This window comes from Peromyscus eremicus, chromosome 9 (genome assembly GCF_949786415.1).
Source record: "Peromyscus eremicus chromosome 9, PerEre_H2_v1, whole genome shotgun sequence".
Taxonomy (NCBI): domain Eukaryota; kingdom Metazoa; phylum Chordata; class Mammalia; order Rodentia; family Cricetidae; genus Peromyscus; species Peromyscus eremicus.
Genome location: NC_081425.1, coordinates 62185751 through 62207676, shown reverse-complemented (window position 1 = coordinate 62207676; position 21926 = coordinate 62185751). Strand labels below are relative to the sequence as shown.

Here is a 21926-nt window from a genome sequence, read left to right as displayed (position 1 = left end):
GGAAGGGAGAAGCACTTGAGAGAAATGGCAGAGGGAGGCACAAAGATGACCTAGGCCTGCTCTGTGGGTTACACATCCATTGCCAAGCATTCTCCACCAAACCTGGAAAGCTGTGGTCTGCTACACACGTCATATTACCTGGAGCAAAACATTCAGCAGGCCTTCAGCTAAAGATACTTACATTTCAGCTACTTCTCTTAAAATTGAAGTAATATTTCTGAAGAGGATTATAAGGATTTATGAAGACTGTACATTCAAGACTGGAAAACTAATTAAAGAATGCAGTTAAGGTCATCTTTTTAAAGCATGAAAATGAGGCTAATGGAATGTATGAATTCATGATAGTGGATTTCTGGGTTTTGCTGGGGGGGAAAAAGGCTTTGGGAAGAGGCGAAGAAACAGACACATGTAGTAGGCACACACAGAGTAAGACCCTCTGCAAAGCAGAGCGGTACTCAAGAAACCAAAGCCTGGCCTCTCCCTGAGGGCTGACAGTTTTAGTCTTTGGAGCATTTAGGGCTGGTCAATTTGAAGAAGACAGGGACGCTGATTGACTCACAACTGTTGTTCAATCATGTCCTATCTGGCCCTGAACTTGTTGGGACAATCCATCAGCAGAGGGCCCCGAAGCAGGGAAGGAAAGCCCACAAGGCCTTGGTTTTAAGATGCCAGGCTTTTGCCTCAGGTCAGGATGGGGAAGAAGCCTGTCTAAAAGTTCGCCATCTTCGTTAGTCACGGCCCCTCTCCCTATGTCTAACGCCTAGTCCCACATTCCCCCTCTCAGGGGTCACCTTAACTTCTGTTAGGGGTTCAGATGTGCAGACCACTCTGATGCTTCTGGTATAACAAAAGGGACAATGTAGAAGGGGCAGCAGTTGAGTGACTCAGAGGAGGGTCAATCGAAGGGGTCACGATCAAACTTGCCAGATGGCAAAGGTCTAAAATGTAAGAGAAGCCTGTGATGACAGCATGCCTCCTTGGAGCATGCTATGTGAGTGAGGCGGTATCTATAACAGAAAGAGAGACTGTGGGTACCGCTGTAATCCCTACTGGGAGCGTAGTTAGGAAAATATTTGGGGCATATTGGCCTCAGAAGAGGAAGGGGACAGGCAAGAAAGCCATCCAAAGAACCCTTGGCAGCTTCATCAGAGGCATTAGCAAGATTGATGGTTTGGCTTAAGAGCTTGAGACGCTTTCCACTGGCAGGGTGAGTTCAGAAGTCAGCCATCAGGTCTCTTCAATTACATTCCCATGGGGAACATTAGGAGGCAAGGTTAATGAGGAAAATTCTTTGACATTATGATTAACGTAGGTCCTGTTTAGTAATCTTACAGCTGGCCGTGCCTTGTTCCAGAGCTCCACAGAAGAATAAAATCAGGGGAAATGGTCTTCTCCATATCTTGATTGGGATGTTTTGTTTGATTGACATGTTTTCCTTTATAGATGGAAATGTAACTGCAATCAGCTGTTTGTTACATGAGCCTTCTGCATAAGGCCAGGACACCTAAAAACTCTGCAAGAGAAGTCATTGTCTACTGGCAGTGCCCTTCCAGCAACAGTGCCTGTGCCTGTGTATCCGGTGCAATGTCTGGTGGGGATGGGCACTATGGGCCAAACTGAATGAAATCCAGATTCTATTTGTTGAGGTCACAACCAGACATCAATATCTAACTGACAATCTAAAAGGGAAGTGTAATTCCATTGGGTCTTTTTTTATATGATCGTCTAGCAATCCCAAGGACACCACTCAGGTATCCTGGATAATAGTCTAATTTTTAGACTATTTAAACACTTATACTTTTCAATTATAAGAATTAATTTGTTATTTTTCTTTATAAAGCAAATTTTGTGGAGATCAACAATGCCGACTGACATGGTTACAGAAACCCACAGCCACCAGGTGCCTTGACAGCAGCCATGGCTGTGAGCACATTCTAAACACCCAGGGTGAACTGCAGAGCTGCTCCCGGCTCGAGTCCTCAAAAGGAATGTGGTCTACAGAGAGTAACAAACAAGTCACAGTATAAAGTCAACAAAAAGTCGAGACAGTTTCTAACTGACCTATGGTTGTGCTATCCATAAGAGATGGTCCATCCTCTTATCAAACACAGGCTCAGGGTGTTTCCAATGCAATGTTTATGCTCACCACGAAGAATGGACAGGGTTCCAGGGTGGGTCATGTCCAACAATAACAGACATGCTGAAGGACAGACCAGTACCATCAGAATATGGCCTTATTTGGAGACAGGGTCTATAAGAAGTAGTTAGGACAAAAGCATTAGGGCCTACCCAACCCTTAGGAAGAGGAGAAATCTACACAGAGCTATGAACAGAGGAAAGACAATGAGAAGATGCTGGGGGAAGACAGCCATCTACAAACCAAAGAGGGTAGAGGTCACCAGAAGCTAGGGCACCTTGCCACAGGTCTTCCTTCACATCCCTGCATGGAGCCAATCACCCACACTTGGATGTGATGGCTACTCTTGGTTGTCAGGTTGACTATATCTGGAATTAACTAAAACCTAAATAGTTGGGTACATCTGCAAGGGATTTTTTTCTTAATTAAATCATGTGGAGTGTAAAGACCCACTTCTAATCCAGATCTTTGAGGTGGGAAGATCCACCTTTAATCTGGGCCACATCTTCTGCTGGAAGTCTTTATAAAGGACACAGAAGGAGGAAGCTTGCTCTTTCTTTGCCTGTTTGCTCTCCCCCTCACTGGCAAGTCCATTCCTTCACTGGCATTAGCGCCTATTTCTTTTGAATTCTGGTGTATAGAGAAGACCAGCTGAGGCATCCAGCCTCATGGAATGAACAACTAGAACTTTGTTGGTAGACAGTCATTGTTGAACTAGCTAGACCACAGCTTATAAGCCATTCTAATAAATTCCATATACATACATACATATATATGTGTATGTGTGTGTGTGTGTGTGTGTGTGTGTGTTTGTGTGTGTGTGAGGGAGAGGGAGAGGGAGAGGGAGGGAGGGAGAGAGAGAGAGAGAGAGAGAGAGAGAGAGAGAGAGAGATTCCTTCATTGTAGAATATTATTTTAAGGTGTGTTATTTTTGTTTATGTTACATTTGTTTAACTCTGTGAAGCTGTGTTACTTTGCCTGCCTGAAATACCTGATGGTCTAATGAAGAACCAAACACCCAATAGCAGGGAGGAGAGAGAAATAGGCAGGGCTGGCAGACAGAGAATAAATAGGAGGAGAAAAGGGATGGAGGAGTGAAAGGAGGAAGTAGCCAGGGAAGGAGGAGGACTCCAGGGGCCAGCCACCCAGCTACACAGCAAGCCATGGAGTAAGAGTAAGATTTACAGAAGTAAGAGAATGGGAAAAGTCCAGAGGCAAAAGATAGGATGATTTAAAGTTAAGAAAAGCTGGCTAGAAACAAGTCAAGCTAAGGCCGGGCATTCATAAGTAAAAACAAGCCTCCAACTGTGATTTACTTGGGAGCCAGGTGGCAGGCCCCCCAAAAGAGCCAACGACAACCTACAACATTCCTTCTATAAGTTCTGTTCCTCTAGAGAACCCTAACAGATACACTTGATATTGGATGTAACAAGAGGGTAATTTTCTGCTGTTTCATCTCCCAGTGCGAGGTAGTCTCTCTCCGCAGCCCTAGCACAGACAGTGCTGTGAAGGGAAGAAGTGAGGAGCAGTGAGGGAAAGGCAACAGACGCACACAGGCAGGGAGCAGCACATCTGCATGGGTAGGCTGCAGAAGAGGCTCAGAGGAGTGCCTGGGATTGCAGAGAGACAGCTCAAGACTGAAATTCAGGAGAAGTACTTAATCCAGGGGCCCGGGAAAAACCATGTGACATCATCATAAAGAAAATGGATGGCTCCTGCACCAATGGTCTCAACTGTAACTTGTCTGCAGAAATTAACATTAAGGCAAAAACTTGAATCAGAATAAAAAAAAATAATGTGAGGCCCTAAGTCAAAGACTATCAATATTGTTAGAGGCAGACAGCAGATTTCTAAGTCAGCCAAAGTGGAGGCTGCCTGGGAGTTCACCATGCAAGAGTGTGTCACAGACACGGCTGTGCAGCTGATGCCATAAAAATTGAAGTCACAGATGGAAGCATCCTCCGGAGCCCAGGCTCCCTAAGCAACCTTCTGATAGACAACGCAGCTCCTCAGACAGTGTCCTCGGCCCCCAACATAACTTTCACCATTAATCCCACTGCACCTGGCTCATGATATTTCCATACGTTGTCAGGTCTGAATCCAACAGGGCAGAGCGTACATTAGCATGGCTCACCGTGGACAAGACATTCAGCTAGACAAGGCTTGCTGTGAAATAGCAGTCTTCCTCATTTGCTATGAACATAGCAGATGATCCAAAAACATCCCCCAAAGGGTCCTGTGTCAAAGGCTTGGCAATAACCGGAAGGTGGTGGCACCTTCAGGGTGTGAGGCCTGGAAAGAGCTGTCGGGACTGGATCCCTTCCTGCGCCTCTTTGCTTCCTGGCTGGCAGGATGCGAACAGCTCTGCCTGACCCTGCACACTCGTCACAGTGGAGCGCTGCCTCACCACAGGCCCAAAGCAACCAGTCCAGATGAGCCTGGACCAACACTGGGAGCCAACATAAATGTCCTTCCTCATAAACTGCTTACCCCGGAGCTTTTGTTTCCATGGTGACAGAACGCGGACTATACACCCTCTTAATCAATGGTGACACACCGTCCTGTGTTGGCTCAGGTTTGCATAATTAAGTGTGCTGGCCATGCAGCTGGCCATGGTATGCAACAGACATTTGTTCTTATATTTGAGGGGCTGAGTCAAGGCTACGGAGCAAAGCAGTTCCGTGACTAGCAAGCACTTCCCTTCCTGGCTTTGAGGTAGAGGACTTCCAGTTGTGCCCCTGTAATGGGTTTGCAAGGGGATGTGACGGTCAGTCTACAACAGTGGTCCTCGACCTTCCTGATGCTGCGACTCTTTAATGCCGTTCCTCATGCTGCGGTGACCCCCAACTATAAAATATTTTTCGTTGCTACTTCATAACTGTAAATTTTGCTACTGTACGAATTGCAATGTAAATATCTGTGTTTTCCGATGGTCTTAGGCGATGCCTGTGAAAGGGTCATTGGACCCCCAAAGGGGTTGCAACCCATAAGTTGAGAACCACTGACCTAGACTGTCAACTTGACTGGACTGCTGGGAGATTAGGGAAGTATATATCTGGGTGTGACTGTGATGGCATTTCTGGAGATGATTATCTGGCAGTGAATGATTGAATCCCTGATAGATTCATAATATAACAGCATTATCAGCTGGTGGTGAAAAGAGGCAAGACCCAGTTAGAGGAAGTAGGCAGGCGGGGTGTGCCCTGAAGGACCATGTCTTGCACTAGCACTTTCCTATTCTCCCTTTCTCGGCCTCCTGTCTGCAATGAGGAACAGCATCAGCTCCCACTGCCATGATGTTCTGCCCCAGAGCACAGGGCAGCAGCCATGGACTGGACTCTGCTCCCACTGCCATGATGGACTGGACTCTCTGCTCCCACTGCTGTGACGGACTGGACTCTCTGCTCCCACTGCTGTGACGGACTGGACTTTCTGCTCCCACTGCTGTGACGGACTGGACTCTCTGCTCCCACTGCTGTGACGGACTGGACTCTCTGCTCCCACTGCTGTGATGGACTGGACTCTCCTCCCACTGCCATGACGGACTGGACTCTCTGTTCCCACTGCCATGACGGACTGGACTCTCTGCTCCCACTGCCATGACGGACTGGACTCTCTGCTCCCACTGCCATGACGGACTGGACTCTCTGCTCCCACTGCCATGATGTTCTGCCCCAGAGCACAGGGCAGCAGCCATGGACTGAGCTCTCTGAAACCAGGAGTCAAATTAAGTCTTTCTTCCCTTATCCTAACTGTGTTAGATCTTTGGTCACAGTGAGAAGATAATGCACTGGATAATACAAGAGGGTCACCAAGGGCTCTCTTAACGGTCCTGCCTAAAGATGCTCTCTGTGGGACTAGGGCAAAAACTCAGTTGATGAAGTACTTGTCTTGCAAGCCAGAAAATCTGAGCTTGATCCCCAGAAACCACATATATAAAATAACAGGCTTGGTAGCATGTACACATAATTTCAATGCTGGGGAGGCAAGATAGGCAAGAGAGGATTTTTAACCTAGTGAGTTCCAGGCAAGTGAGAGGCACGGTCTATAAAGCAAGTATATGCATCCAAGGAATCAACCCCACCTCCTCTCTTTTATCCAACCCAAGTATTCTTTCACCCAGAATCTTCTTAATTACCCTTCAAGACACTTGGGCTATGGAGTTCATTCACTCATCTGCTGCCAGCTAAACTGACAGTTCCATTTCAGTGTCCTTCTGTACATCCTTTCTGTTTATGTCCAGTCACCCACAATTCTGCTTAGTAACCAGAAAACACAGCAAATAAATCCCTTATCCCATCAACATTCAGGCTTCACTCCCTCAGCTTGGAACAGGCTTCAGATCTACCTTAGATTCAACATTGACTGTAACGAATTGGGAGTACCAGAAAAGCTGAGGTGGAGACTATAAAATAACTACGTTGGAGGCAGGTGGTCGGGTCTATGGTTGTGTGACCCCTGAGAAGTTATCAAGCCTAGCAGCCCCATGTGTGAATGCAATCATGTCACTGCAAGGGTTAAATTAAAACAACTGGCTACATACCAAGACCTTCTGGTTCATAAGTAATTTTATCTAATTTCTAGTTATTTAGAAGATCAACACAGAACTCAAAGTAACAGGTAAATGATACAAGAGCCCCCCACTTTTTAAAACATCCTATGGACTGAAATGTTAACGACCCACAGTTTGTAAAGGGCAAAGGCTGTAAGAAGACCCCATCGCCCCTGCTTCTCCAAAAACCTTCCCTGTTCACTGCTCCAACAACCGTGTTGGTTCCCACAAGAAGGCATAATTTAATAAGCTTTGAATTGCCCAGGCCTGTGTATTTTAAAACCCGAAGGGTCAATTAGCAGTTGGAGTGCAAGCAGTGTGGTAGCACTCATAATTTAAGACAATTACCTCCAGCATGCAGAAGCACAGGGCCGTGGATTTCAAGGCACATTTGTAGCATTACCTTTCTTCACCCTTTTATAAATATTTGATATTCTCCAAGACCGCATTTGCTCTTTTCCAGAAAAGGATCAGACCGAGGTAGGAAGCTTTGCTCTCATTAACTAGCACTTCTCAGGCCTCTGGATCCAACTTCCCCCCCCCCCCCCCCCGCAAGGCTCAATCTTCTACTTGGTAAGAACAGTCAACCACTAGGTCCAGGAAGGAGCTTGTTTTTCCTTCTACCACAGTTCTGACTGGCCACTCTTACCTCCATCAACTTCTTTGCTCCAAAACACAACTGCACAAAACTGACTGCATAAGCCACTATGGCTATGATTTCCTTATACCAGGGAAGAAAAACACAAATCTTTAGTATCTCTTGAGAAAATTTATGTGCAAAAGACCTTATAGATCTCAGCTAACTCAAGTTTACCAAAGGCAGCACACTCCTACAGATGGAAGAAATTAATTTTTAAAATCATATCCTTGGTCAAACATACAGGAGCTGAAATAGAAGTGAAAAGCTGGGGAGGACCAGTCATCAGGAAAATTGCACCAATCACTTTATTCAGGTAAATTGACTATTTTTCTGCAAAGTAGCTCAGAGACAAGACCACCCCTGGGCAAGTACAGTTCACACAACTTGTGCTTATCCAACTAATAACAGCAAATCACTCACTTGATAAACACATGACTATGTGTATGCTTCCGTTGCTTTTAGAGCATGGAATTTTTTAAAATACTGTAATTTGTGCTTCGGAAGCACACTGTTCCAACACTATGCTCTATTCCACCATGTTCGTGCTTTTTAAAACATTAAATTATCTTGTTAAGATTACCTGGGTCACCTGACAACTTGGCAAAATATAAATTACACAGAGACGCAATATGAGACAAAATGTTTGCCCAACAGGTACAGTCACTGGAGGTTGTTACACAGTCACGTGACGGCAGAGTCCATATTTCATTTCTCCTTTTCCTCTTTGCTTTTCATAACCTACAAGCAATGACTAAGTGGCTGAGGAATTCTAGCCCCTTCACCAGAATGTCTTTCAAAGCCATGAATACCATTACCTTGAACGCAGGACTAAGGGAACGCAAGCCCATGCTGCTTCTCCTGCAGAAGCATGGCCACTGCTAACATCAAGAAAGAGCAAGATAGTTTTCTATCAGGAAATAACATCTTCTTGGGGGATTCAATTCAGAAACTGTCTGAAACACTCACTTGGCACAAAGTATTTTAAAGATGAGGCTCTGGGTAGGTAGCTCCATGGTTAAGGGTTAGTGTGTATGAGGCCCCGAGTTCAATTCCTAGCTCAAACCCACAAGTAAATGAAGCAATCATACACATGTACTCTGTATCTGTATGTATATTTTATAAGGATAAAATACAACTTCTCTACCATCAAGAAATAGTATTAATCTGGCTTCATTATAGGGACAGTGATTAGTGACTCAAATACCTGGCTATCATCATACTTTAACTGTGTGTGTGTGTGTGTGTGTGTGTGTGTGTGTGTGTGTGTGTGTACCTGTATGTACATATGAGGAGACATGTGGGTATGTTCACCCATGCATATGGAAACCAGAGATTAGGAGATTTCTTCCTCTATTGCTCTCTACCTTGGTTTTGAGAGGTGGAGTCTCTCATTTTACCTGCTGCATATCTCAGCCCTAAACTGCCATCTTTAATTGTTAACAGTCAAATGTTTCTTTCAAAGGATTACTCCACTTATTTTAATGGCTGCCTTTAATTTTTCATCTCTTTCCTATTGGATGTAGTCAATGAGAGGAGAAGGCAGCCACCTTTGGGGGATGGAAAGCCTCATTAACATGAAATATCACTTAAAGGTATTGAAACTTAAGAGCATTGCAACTGAAAATAGTGTATTTGTAATGCAGAAATCCGTTAAGTGAATGACTGCTAAAGTTTTATACACAAGAAAAATTATTTACTCAATTTTTGTGTGCTGACCTGCCTTCACTGTGTAATTTGGATCCTCAAAAAGACACCTTTAAAATGCTCATCGCTACACATGGGTGAAGTGCACTGAACAAAGAAGCTTCCGTTCCAGGAAAGGGGATAAGGCAAGCTGTACACTGGCACACAGAGCCGATACACACCTAGCAGGAATCCATGGAGAGCTAACTCCAGTGTGAGAAACAGGCAAATTCATAAATGGTTAGGAAGCAATACTCTTTCACACTAGCAGAGCCAGGGCTATCCAGGAGTGAAGGAGGGCAGGCAAATAGAACCTAAAGGACAAGCTATTGACCCCCAAAACGTTCAGAGAACCTACCACAGTCAGGCAGTGTGCCACACACCTTGGCGGGATGTGGAGGCCTCCAGCTCCACTACTGAACAAAGTGTCAGGGAGACGTGAAAAGACAGGCTTGGGGCCTTTGGGGAAGCGTCCCACAATATAAGCAAGATCTGTGTACCTCCACATTCATCAATGGAAGTCCAATGTCCTAATGTCATCAAAGGGGCAGACGCAGAGCAAAGAGAAACTGACCATACTGACAGAAAGTGATTATTTAGAAAAACTATGCAGAAAATGGGCATTCTGTAAATTTGTATAACTTTTCTGTTTTTGACTTATATTTGCAAGTCCTGCATAAATTAAGAAATGGAGGGAAACTCTTTCATCATTTCAGAGTCTACATTTGGATCCTTAAGGAAAATCAAGATACACTTGGATAAAAATGTGTCTTCTTTACTAATGAAGCCACTGTTATGTACAGTGACTCTCTTCCACCTATTAAAATGTAATGAGTGATACAATGCTTTTAATACAACTTTACATGAATATTGACCATTTCTTTTATTTTCCCCAGGGAGGTTTTCACTGAGACCCATTCACAGGACAAAACTGAGCCGTGTGTGTGTGTGTGTGTGTGTGTGTGTGTGTGTGTGTGTATGTGTGTGTGTGCTTGCTCATGTATATGTTTGTACATGTGTGTGCTTGTGTATGTGGAGTGTGCTTGAATGCATGTGTGTGCATACGTGTAGAGGCCACAGGTCAAGTTCAGGTAGTGTTCCTCAGAAACTATACAGCTTCTTTTTTGAGATAGGACCTCTCACTGGCCTGGAGCTCACCAAGTATGCTAAGCTGGCTAGCCAGTGAGCCCCAGGGTCGGGATGTCTTTGCCTCCCCAGCTCTGGGATCACGCACATAAGTCGCTGCACCTGGTTTCCAGGTGGGTGTTGACTGAACCCCTCACCTTACACATTGATCCATCTCCCCCAACCCCTCACTGTGGATCTCAAAGGTATCAAAGCTGGGGGAGAATTAGCTCTCGTCAGAAAACTGTTGTTTTCTACATTTCCAGTCTCAACAACAGAACAAATCTCCAAGCCCTTGAAGGGAATCTGTGTTTCATCAGCAATGTTACTTGTTTTTCCAGCCTTTTAAGTGATAAAAGCTCATATACATATCAGGACTGGGTTTGGTAACTACCACCATTAGTGAAGAAACAAGCTTTCAGTCTGACATCTACGAGAAATGACAGTCTCTGTCCATAACCCCCTGGCTGGAGAGAATGTAGGTTATAACGTGTGTGTGTTTGACCCCTCACAGTACTGGACAATAGCAAGAAAGTTACAAAAGGATTGAGTAAAATAAAAAAAAATAACAAACTAGATTCAACAAATGGACATATTTCTAGGTTAATTTCTTCTCCCATGTTCCCAGAAGACCGGGAACATGAGTCTAATCAGCGGCAGGTGACCAATACAAAATGGACTCCATGTTTTCCGTGTGCCTTTACTGTTGTTATGGTTTGGTGGTGGTTTTATTTTTTTATTTTTTTCTTGATTGTTCGTCTTTTGTGGGGTTTACTATTGTTATTTGTTTGTGAGAAAAAGTATAAAAAATTGGGTGGGTAGGGAGGTGGGAAGGATCTGGAAGGACTTGGGGAAAGGAAAAGAATATAATGAAAATACATTGCTCATAAATTTTAAAAATAATTTTAAAATATAATAAAGAAAAAAGTGGGAAGGAAGAATGCAATGTTAGGTGCTTACAACACTCCCATGAAGGAAGAGTCATGGCAATAACTTCTCCATGTCCTCCCTTCCCAGGCTGCCCCACACTACCCTCTGCTCTCACTTCTCAGCAGAAGCTCACTTCATCATCCCTTACATACACAGAAAGTGCTCTGATCCAGCAGTCTTGGTCAGCCTTGACAGTGACCTTTCAATCTCTCTTTCTATCTTAACTTTAAAAACTCTCTGAGGAATGACAAGTTTTGGTCTAAAGTATTGTCAGTTATAATTTATACCTAGAGGTAAGCAAGGCCAGGGATCTCAGTTGCAATAAATTATTTGGGCCATCAACATCATCTTCAATTCTTGAGCACACTGAAAAGTCTCTGAAACTGCTACCCTATCCATTCCTAGACATGATCTTTCATTTCCTAAACACATTTCTGTAAGACAGTTTCATGAATATTACATGCTTACATGTTGGGAACATGCACATAATTTACAGACCAATAAGCAATTTCTATGGTCTCTATCATGGAAATGTATGAACTAGTATCAACAAGAAGTCATCAAGCAGCAGAAGTCATTGATTAAACAGACATTCCAAATGTGTGTGTGCACCACAGCCTGGATGCTGTGTGACATGTGCAAAGACCTCACGCCCTTCTCCAGCTTCTTACCTGGACACTGAATGGCAACGTGTGTGTTAAGATTCAAGAGGAGTCACACAGGAGGAAAGCCGAGGAGGACTGAATCCCACACCAGTTTCCCAGAACTGCTCTAACTTTTCCAACTCAGCATTAAGAAAGAAAAACTAAAGGGGAGAAATTAACCTTGGCCATTTCAATAGGGCATGTGATGAAACTCTGGCAAAAACTAATCAGTTAAATTTACCCATAAACACAATCACTACAGAAAGCCAAATCAAGATCCCTTCAAGGAGGAAGGATCAGCAAGAGAGCATCTGGTATTGTCTCCGCTCCTCAAGAGTTATGACAGACCATGAGTTTTCACTTTTATTCTGTCAAACTATCCAGATTGCTCACTATTCATTAAGTAATCCTGTCATTTCTCAAAGGAGATTACTACAATATCAAATACTCAATACCAGTCACATATATCAAATAATAAAATAAGTGTAAAAAATTTAAAAAAAATCAACTTCTGGAATCAAAACACAATGTTCGCTTTTGTAAATGGCTTGTGAATAAGGAAAAGACAAAATCTATTTTTTTTAATTTCATATGGCCACTAGATAATAACTATATTACTAGAGTCAAAACAATTAAAACAGAGGAAATAAAATGGTTTCCACATCCAGTTTGACATCGAAGTCTGCTATTTCCATACAAATGCCTGGGTTTTCAGTCCTGCTTGAGTCTGGAGGAGATTTATCAGTTGAATCTCGTCTTCTACTCAAACTCTAATTAGAATGAACAGTAAGCTATTTGTATGTCTGCAGTAATTTCCTTTTCAGGGTACGCCAGACTTCAGCTTTATTCTGCAAAATCATTTTCAATTAGCTATTTAATCTCTACATGTTTGCTTAAAATCCACCTGCACCACCCTGGAGCCCGATCCCTGCTGGAGACATGGGCAGCAGCTGCAGGGGGGAGTCAAGGGGCTATTATTAAGTTCAATGGGAGCCACATGTACATGGTTCTGACACAGTTATTTGTGGCTTATGACCCAACTCAACCTATTGGATTTGGCTAATTTAAAAAAAAAAAAAAAAAAACAGGGATTCCTGGTGCTCACGACTGAGGCATAAAAAGTGAATGTTTCAGAGGCAAAACACCTTAGAACTGCTGTCACTGTTATAGATCCCCCAAGCAAGAGACGGTGAGGGACATGGAGAACCTGAACAAAGGGAGGCTCTAGCAACGCCGCTCTACAAATTTCGATTTCATTAGCTAGTTATGAGAGAATGGAGACAAGGAAAGACTCCAGGTTTATCATCTGAAAAAGAACTGCTCTATAAATGACCACAGCCACACACCAGCACACAACAGGCCCACAAAAGGGCACCAGGACACACTGAGTCCACGATACTGAGAGAGAGATGATACTTCATGTACTGACCAGGTAATTCCTTACAAAGCCCAACAGACTTGTCCTGAATGCGAGGGAAGTGGCCCCCTGGGAACTTGCCCTCCACAGTCAGGAAGCAGTGCCGCTCACTTTCATTAGATGATGCAGGCGTGTGATGGAGAATCCTAGCATACATCCCTGATGTACTAAGGTTTGAGGGTTCTGTCACAGAGGACATGGGACAAAGGAAACTCCTGGACAAGGTGAGAGTGCCAGAACACTTTGGAGACAATTTGAGCGCATCTAGATGTATTAAAGACAGGTTTTGCGTAGCTCCTTCTTGTCTGTAGACATGAACCTGAGAGATGCCTGCTTATGCAGCACTTAGGAACACATGAAAAGTGGAAAACTTCCAAAATGTCTGCCACCAAAATATCAAACACTGTCTAGATCTAGCTGCCTGAAAAAAAATGACAAAAACATGAACCAGACACGCAAACTGCTCAGATATCGCAAATATTGTTTCATTGACATGAAAATCAAAAATCTAACACGTTTACCAATAATTTAGAGACATTATGGAAAATATAAACAGGATTAAAAGATTTCCCAAAAACAACTGGACAAAAGACGGTATGAAGGAGTTTCAATTGTCCTTAATGCTTATTTCTTTCAGATATACCCAGCAAGCAGTTTTTGATCCAAATTATGATTCATCTATTGCTTCTCTAATAACTTCTACATAGCCAATCTTACCATTAATTATAGGTAACTTTTTTATATTACACTCCTTAAAACCCCTCATCATAATGAATCAGGTACCTGTAGTATACTGTTAAAAGGAATGTGACAGGGACATGTCTGTGTCATGGTTGCCTTCCCAAAGAACTGTACTATCACTTCACCCTGAGCTTTGATGGGTGAGGGGTGGATTAGGTCTTGACAGGCATACTACATTAGCTTAATAGGGTTTACACCCCTGCCAGGATTCCAAGTCTCTTCCTGGTGGTTAGCTGGGGGAGCCCACAGAGGCTCCCTAGTAAGCCCTTGCTCAAGGTCAGAAAGTCTGAGCTTGCTTTGCCCAGCAGGGCTGCATAATAGGATGATTTGGTCAAAGGTGTGGGTGTCAGGTGTTTTAAAGGGTCTACACCTGTTGGTACTTTATACCTCGACCTTGGAAGAGGGAGGTCATTATGAATAAACTCGGGGCTGCTGGGTATTGACCCAGAGCTCTTATGAAGCTATCCTGTCTCTCTTTCCATTTCTGACTATATTTCTATCTAATGTTTCTTCATTCCTCACTCCTCCCCCCAAGAACCCTTCAATAGGTCGGAGCTGGTCCCCGACAGGTAGCCATAAATAAGTGCTGTCTTTTTCCTACATCAAGTGAAATAATTCTGTTTTTTTTCTCTTCTCTGTTAATAAAGTTTAAAAAAAATTAAAGGATTTCCCTAACTAAAGTGCATAATACACTTGGTAAAGAAAATGAATGCTTTTGTAGCATAATATATCTTCTTTGTACTACATGATTTGGTTTGCCCATCCTATATTAAAGAATTTTCCTTTTTCATTGCTGAGATTAATCAGATATTGTTCTTTGTTACCCTGCCTCTGTTGGTGTGGATCTGAAGGTTACAACACCATCAAACCATGTTAGAAAGTGAGGTTTTCCCTGTTCCACGGGTAAGTCTCTGTTCTTTGGGTAATCTCTAAAATGGTACCATAATCTGAGAGCTGTGCTGCTCTTTCTGCAGGAGACGCTGTGAGCAGAGGCCCCACATCTCTACAGCTGCAAATCTGCTCTCACTTTTTATGTCTTCAAGTTCAGTTTTGAAAGTTCCATATTTTTTCTAAACAATTTCCAACTTCCTTTAGTAGAGGGGTTTCCTTACATTTTCTTACAGCCATACCTTCCCATTTCCCCAAATTAGCACAGATCCCATTTTCCCAAGAATTCATTTGAACTCTTAAAATCGCCTCTTTAGAATAGAGGGATAATTGGGCCATGTGCCAACAATCGGGGGTCTTTCTACTTGCCAGGCAGGGCCAGGCCAGTGAACTCTGTAAAGCACAGGATGGTGACTTTTAGTATTTCCTGCTTGTGGCCTGTGTTGCCGCCCCTCCCCCTCCCCCAGCATTGTAACTGTCACTGACAGGACATGGACAAACGTGCACAGCTGTTTCCCAATAAAACTTGACAAACTAGATGAGTACATTTGGCACCTGCCTGGACCCCCCCCCCCCCCGAGGGATTCTGAATTATCTGTGCTGTGCCTCTCAGTATGGGAGCCAGCAGCCACAGGAAGCTACTGAAATCCAGATTACGTGCAATTGATAGTTCTTCCTGAAACCTAGTCAGTTTCCAGTGGTTATTTACCACACCTGGTTAGCAATTTATTGGATGGTCAGCAGAGACATGGGCATGAAAGCCCAGCATTCAGGAGGCTGAGGTAGGGAGGATCATGGATCCCAAGCCAACCTTAGCTAAATAGCAAGTCCCTAGCCAGTCTTTTGTTTTTAAGGATTTATTTATTTTTATTTCATGTGTATGAGTCTGCCTGAGTGGATGTCTGCACATCGCATGCATACAGTGCCGCTGGAGTCCATGAAAGCGTGTTGGATCCCTTGCGGACGAGAGTTGCACTCAGTTGTGAGGCTCCATGTGGGTATTAGGAATTGAACCTGGGTCCTCTGGAAGAGCAGCCCATGATCTTAACCACTGAGCCACTTCTCCAGCCCCCTCCTAGCCTGTCTTGACTACACAGTGAGATTCTCTCAAGAAAAGGGAAGGGAAGGAGAAAGGGAGAGAGGAGAGGAAGAGGCAGGAGGCGTGATCATGTTTCAAAACACTAACTCTATTAAGACATGTGGCTCTTCCAATCATTTTGTTTCACGCTGTTTTTAAATTTAAGTTCCTGGTGTAAAGTATAAAGATCTGAATCTGAATAAAGTATGTTAAGATCAAACAAGTAAGATTGGTTGGAGATTAGAATTATCCAAGAAGTGGTCAAATAATGTAAAGAAATCAGATTCCTGGATATTCAGGTAAAATAGTGACCTACCTCTGTAACCTGTAGATAAGGTGGGAATGGGACATTATCATTTTAGTGTGGTGTGTGTGTGTGTGTGTGTGTGTGTGTGTGTGTGTATGTATATGCAGATGTGTAGGATGTATGGAAAAATGTGTGCATAGATGTGTGTGCCCATATGTCCATGGAAGCCAGAGGAAAATGTCAGGTGTTCTGCCCTGACTCTCTACCTTAGTCTCTTGAGAAAGGATCTCACACTGAACCTGGAGCTAGGCTGGTGGCCAGCAAGTCCCAATAATCCTCCTGTGTCTGCTCTCCAAACCCAGCTGGAGTTACAGGTACACACAGACTATGTGCAGCTTTTAACTCAAGAGCTGAAAATTCACTGCCCTCGGGTCCTCATGCTCGCACACCAAGCTCTCTTTCCCTCCAAACCACCTTCTCCATCTGGAAGATGTTATTTAATGGGCACAGTATTTTCGTCTAGAATGAAGGAGCTCTGGAAATGGATGCTATACAACAATATGAATGTTCTTAATGTCATCAAGCTGTACATCAATGTCAAAATGGTTATGATTTACTTCACACTGTGAACATGTATGTGTGTGTGCCCACACACAGCATATTTCCAGGCATGAAACACAAAATTAAGACACACCGTACTAGGGAGTGCTGGGAACATCAGAACGTTGTGTCCAAGGAAGGTTTCCTTGGTGATCCAGAGAATTTAAGAAGTGAGTCCAGGAGATGAGGCATGACCTGGGATCCTGGGCTTCTTACATAGTTTGGTTGTTGAAAACGCCATGAAGACACATGTGCTAAGGGCTTGGTTCCCGCCCCCTGGGGTGGGGGAGCGGGAGCATGGTGTTACTGGCAGGTGGTGGAACCTCAAAGAGGTAGAACCTAATAAAAAGGTCTCTGAGTCACTGGAAGCATGCCCTGATGGGTATTATGGGCCTCTGGCTTCATTCTTTGGCTTTTCTGGCCTTCTGGCCCTGAGTTGAATGATGTTACTCCACCACATGGTCCCACTAATGCACTGCCTTGACACAGAAATGGGGGAAACCAACCATAAGGGCCAAATAAACCCCCAAACAGTGAGCCAAATGAACCTTTTTTTCTTTACAAGCTGATTGTCTCAGGTGTAGAGTGACTAAAAGTTTGCACAGATAAGAACAAGCCTCATGAAGAAGCACCCTGAAGCACTCAGTGCAAGGCTGTATCTTGCAAGTAATGTCCTGGACTCTGCACTGAGCCAGGACTCAGCTGCTGACCCATGAGATCCCAAGGGAGTACAAAGAACTGGTCTTCAGAGAAGGAGTCTCCCACATTTTCACTACCAGGAACTCCAGGCTACCTCTCCTCTCTTTAAAGTGTGACCAGCCCAGGCATTTCTCCCAGCACTGGCATTAGATATCACCTCAAAGGGTCCCTGTGGGTACCAACAGAACCTGCTGGAAGTCTGGGCAAATGGGATCTCATATTCAACTAATATTGCCTTATCAAACAACTTTGCAGGGTCCCTAGTTACCCTTGAGTCAGCCCCCATTGCTACCTTCTCAGGGGGCTTTAAGCCAGGGCCTTTGTTAGGATTTCTATCGCTGTGATGAAGCATCATGACTAAAAACAAGGATGGGAGCAAAGGGTTTATTTGCCTTACACTTCCACAGCACTGCTCGTCACTAAGAAGTCAGGACAGGAACTCAGGAGGGCAGGAACTGATGCAGAGATCACAGAGGGCTTACTGGCTTGATCCTCATGGCTTGCTCAGCCTGCTTCCTTATAGGACCTAGGACCACAGTCCAGAGAGATGGCCCTACCCACAGTGGGCTGGGCCCTCCCCATCAATCACTAACTAAGAAAATGTCCTACAGGCTTGCCTACAGTCCAACCTTATGGAAGCATTTTCTCAGTTGAAGTTCCCTCTGCTCCAGTGACTCCAGTTTACGTCAAGTTGACATAAAACTAGCCAGCACAAGTTGACACATGAATATATCACTATTAAGCCACAACCTTCCCTTTCTTATTCATCCCCAAGATCTCACGTTAAAAACATAAGTAGCTTTAAAAGTCCCACATTCTTAACAAATTGAAACACATTAAAAGTTCAGTTCCTTTCAAATATCCAGTCTTGGAGAGAGAGAAGAGTGTCTCAGACCTTGGAACTGCGAGCAGGGAGGAGGCAAAAGAGAAGGACGCAGCGTCTGTGGGGAGCACCCAGGCAGCCAGACCAAGCTCAGGCTCTCCTATGTGCTTGGGAAAGGCAGGAGCTCCTGCTCTTGGCTAACAAGAGAAGTCCGAGGTGGCAAATGGGGGGCGGAGCGCATGACCCTACGCAAGATGGCAAGTAAAGAGATGTTTGAAGATCCTGTGGTGGAGCGTGTCATCAACGAAGAATATAAAATCTGGAAGAAGAATACACTGTTTCTGTATGACCTGGTTATGACCCATGCTCTTCAGTGGCCCAGTCTTACCATTCAGTGGCTTCCTGAAGTAACTAAACCAGAAGGAAAGGATTATGCCCTTCATTGGCTAGTGCTGGGCACTCACACATCTGATGAGCAGATTCATCTGGTGGTTGCTTGAGTTCACATTCCCAATGATGCTGCACAGTTTGATGCTTCCCATTGTGACAGTGACAAGGGAGATTTTGGTGGCTTTGGTTCCGTGACAGGAAAAATTGAATGTGAAATTAAAATTAATCAGGAAGGAGAAGTAAACCATGCTCGTTATAGGCCACAGAATCCTCACATCATTGCCACAAAAACACCATCTTCTGATGTATTGGTTTTTGACTATACAAAACACCCTGCTAAACCAGATCCAAATGGAGAATGTAATCCTGATCTTAGATTAAGAGGTCATCAAAAGGGAGGCTGTGGTCTTTCCTGGAATTCTAATTGAGTGGACATCTCCTGAGTGCATCTGATGACCATACTGTCTGCCTGTGGGATATAAATGCAGGACCAAAGGAAGGCAAAATTGTGGATGCTAAAGCAATCTTTACTGGCCAATCAGTTGTTGTAGAGGACGTGGCCTGGCATCTGCGGCATGAGTCCTTGTTTGGATCTGTTGCTGATAATCAGAAACTTATGATATGAGACACCAGATCCAATACCACTTCTTAGCCAAGCCATTTGGTGGATGCACACACTGCTGAGGTCAGCTGCCTCTCATTCAATCCCTACAGCAAGTACATTCTAGCAACTGGCTTAGCAGATAAGGCTGTAGCTTTATGAGACCTGTGTAATCTAAAACTGAAACTCCATACCTTTGAATCACATAAGGATGAAAAATTTCAGGTCCACTGGTCTCCACATAATGAAACTATTCAGGATTCAAGTGGTACTGATCCCCGCCTGAATGTGTGGGATTTAATTAAAATTGGAGAAGAACAATCAGCAGAAGATGCAGAAGATGGCCCTCCAGAACTGTTTACTCATGGAAGATACACTGCCAAGATTTCAGACTTCAGTTGGAACCCCAATGAACCTTGGGTCATTTGCTCAGTGTTTGAAGATAACATCATGCAGATATGGCAGATGACTGAAAATATTTACAATGACGAGTCAGATGTCATGACATCAGAACTGGAGGGACAAGGGTCTTAAACCCAAAGTACGAGGTGTTTCTATTGAACGTATTGCTACATGAATGCTCGATTTATCAAGTGCCAAAAAGGCATTGTATAGTAGGAAATGTAAGTGGGATGGCTTATGCCATTTTTTTACCCTCTGATTCTAGCACTTTCAAGTGAGCTGTTGGGTGCTGTATCATATTGTAGCTATTGGGGGAAAAAAGAATGTTGCTTAAGAAAGGACATCATTATTGTTTTAAAATACACATTGCTGGGTATTGCCTTCAATTCAACTGTTTTAAGTCCTCATTTTCTCAAACTTTTAAGTGCTTGATGAAGTTTCCAAATACACAAGGATAACTTTTATACTTTTTCCTTCCAACACTTCTCGATTGGCTTTGCAGAAATAAAGTTTAAGAAAAATCCAGTCTCTTTAAAAATCCAAAATCCCCTTTAAAGGCTCAAAATCTCTCAACTGCGGGCTCCTACAAAAAAATCAAAATTAAATAAAATATTTTCTTACTTCAAGAGGGAAGAACCAGGAAACAGTCACAATCTGAATAAAGCAAAACCAAACTCCAAAAGTATAAATAACTCAATGTCCAATTATTTGGGATTCACTCACAATCTTCTGAGCTCCTCTGAGGGGGTTGGATCACTTCCCCAGCTCTGCCCTCTGCAGCACACTCAGCTTGTCTTCTAGGCTCCAGCAGACTCCACTCCACAGCTGCTGCTGTTCTTGGTGGTCACCCATGGCACTGGCATCTCCAAAATCCTGGGGTCTTTTGCTGCAACTGGGCTGCACTTTCACCAAGGCCTTCTCAGTCTCTGGTGCCAAGCCTCAACTTCTCTCCATGACCCCTTCAATTCTGGGTCTTCATCTGCCCCTGAGGGTCCACCTTCTCCAATGGCCTATCCTGGCCTCTCACCATGCTAAGGCCCAGCTGTTTTTAATGACCCCTTCATGCCTTCAAAACCAGTACCACCTGAGTGACTCTTACACTACCAAGTTTGGCTGCCAGCACAGAGTACAACTTTGGCCACCTCTAAACACAGCTTGCATGTTGACTCTGAGGAAACATTTCCCAGAAGATTTCACCTCATTGAAATCTTAATCACAGATTCTCCAGCCCTAGCTGACCATCGTCCAAGCAAAACAAAGGTTTTACTTTAGTGGTTTTGGTCTCTTATTAATCACAGCTGATTCTTCAGTTCCAGCTGACCAGACACCACAGATTCTTCACACAAATGGCCCAGCAGAGTTTTTTCTTCCCTTTGAAACTTTATAAGTCAGGCCTTTATCATCTGCACTGCTTTCAACATTCTTCCAGGCTCCCTCAGAACACTCCAATGAGCTTTCACCTTTTCTAGTGACTTTTCTAGCCCAAAGTTGAAAAGTCCTTCTACAATCCTCTCCCAAATACCATCAGGTCCATCACAGCAATAGCCCATTATGCTGGTACCAATCTTTCTTAGTTAGGGTGATTATTACTGTGATGAAACATCATGACCAAAAGCAAACTGGGGAGGAAAGAGTTTATTTAGATTGTGTTTCCACATTACTGTTCATCATCAAAGGAAGTCAGGACAGGTACTCAAACAGGGAAGGGACTGATGGAGACAGGAGCTGATGCAGAAGCCAGGGAGGAGTGCTGCTTACTGACTTGCTCCTCATGGCTTGCTCAGCCTGCTTTCTTACAGAACCCAGGAACACCTGCTCAGGAACGGCCCCATCCACAGTGTGCTGGACCCTCCCCCAATGGTCACTAATTAACAAAATGTCCTACAGGCTTTCCTACAGTCCAGTCTTACAGAGGCATTTTCTCAATTACGGCTCCCTTTTCTCCAGTGACTCTAGCTTATGTCAAGTTGATATAAAAGTAGCCAGCACGCCCAGAAATACACATGCCTATTAAAAACACTCTGGTACCCACAGTGTTCCATTCTCTATGATCTGTTTGCATCTGGTGCTGAGGAATTAAGTGCATGAAACTAAGCAACTACCAGAACTTGACTATTAGCTGTATTAAGAGGCATCTACCCAAAAGAACACCCCGAGGACCCTCCACTGAATCAGCCATTACCACTTCATGCAAATCATAATAGATGTCATTACACCATGTAAAACTTCAGAGTCAACAAAGCCAAACAAGATCAAAACTGACCCATTTTAAATGTTCGGTCCTATGTGAGTACAATATTTCCAGGAGCCCACAACATTTTGATGTTTA

At 43.8% G+C, this 21926-nt stretch overlaps 1 protein-coding gene and 1 pseudogene across 1 annotated transcript in view; one reads left to right on the top strand and one right to left on the bottom strand.

The window, feature by feature from the left end:
- The window catches only part of Atp8a2 (ATPase phospholipid transporting 8A2), a 591431-nt gene that overhangs the window by 342403 nt on the left and 227102 nt on the right, over positions 1 to 21926 (bottom strand).
- LOC131919363 (histone-binding protein RBBP7-like) lies at positions 18452 to 19729 on the top strand (annotated as a pseudogene).